Genomic DNA, 579 nt, shown 5'->3' with positions numbered 1-579 from the left:
ATACTTACCTGAAAGGGGAGATACCATGATCACGAAGGTGGTTTTCCCAGGGCAAGGCTTATCCATTGCACTCCGGGTGTGCTGACCTCTGTGATTTCCCCAAACGTGGGAAACTTGACTGCATAATTTGTGGTAGTGGGGGACTGCATTCGTGCTTTCCCCTGGGGAAAAAAAAAAAAAAAAAGAAATGCACCAAAATGTTAAAACTGGTTATCAGTGATAGGATGATGGCTGTTTTTTTGTTTGTTTTACTTACTTGAATGCATTTTACTAGCTATGTTATGCCTAACATAAAGAAGAGAGGAGGGACAATTAGTGTGGGTGAAGAGGAACTGATGAAATAATTCCTCATCTGAAGGTTTGGATAGAAAATATTTAATCTTGTCTACAATACACCTTCAGTCTTTGTATTAAGATTTTTGTTTTGTTTTTTGCCATACTGCAGATTTTCTAAAATTCATCAAATTCCACAAAACTTTGTTGCTTTGTATGAATAAGGAATCTATTTGTATCAAGAAGTATAGGTTATTTCAGTTTAGCAAACATATAACAATGATCGATTTTCTAAAGGATTCTGTG

The 579-nt window shown here is 35.9% G+C and overlaps 1 non-coding gene across 1 annotated transcript; it reads left to right on the top strand.

The window, feature by feature from the left end:
• Positions 1 to 164, top strand: LOC131412319 (U1 spliceosomal RNA). The gene has a single exon (XR_009221762.1). It is a non-coding gene; the product is annotated as a U1 spliceosomal RNA (small nuclear RNA).
• Positions 165 to 579: the final 415 nt, after the last annotated feature.

Source organism: Diceros bicornis, chromosome 12, assembly GCF_020826845.1.
Source record: "Diceros bicornis minor isolate mBicDic1 chromosome 12, mDicBic1.mat.cur, whole genome shotgun sequence".
NCBI classification, from domain to species: Eukaryota; Metazoa; Chordata; class Mammalia; order Perissodactyla; family Rhinocerotidae; genus Diceros; species Diceros bicornis.
Note: the sequence above shows the minus strand (reverse complement) of the source record. Positions and strands in the feature narration are given on the sequence as shown.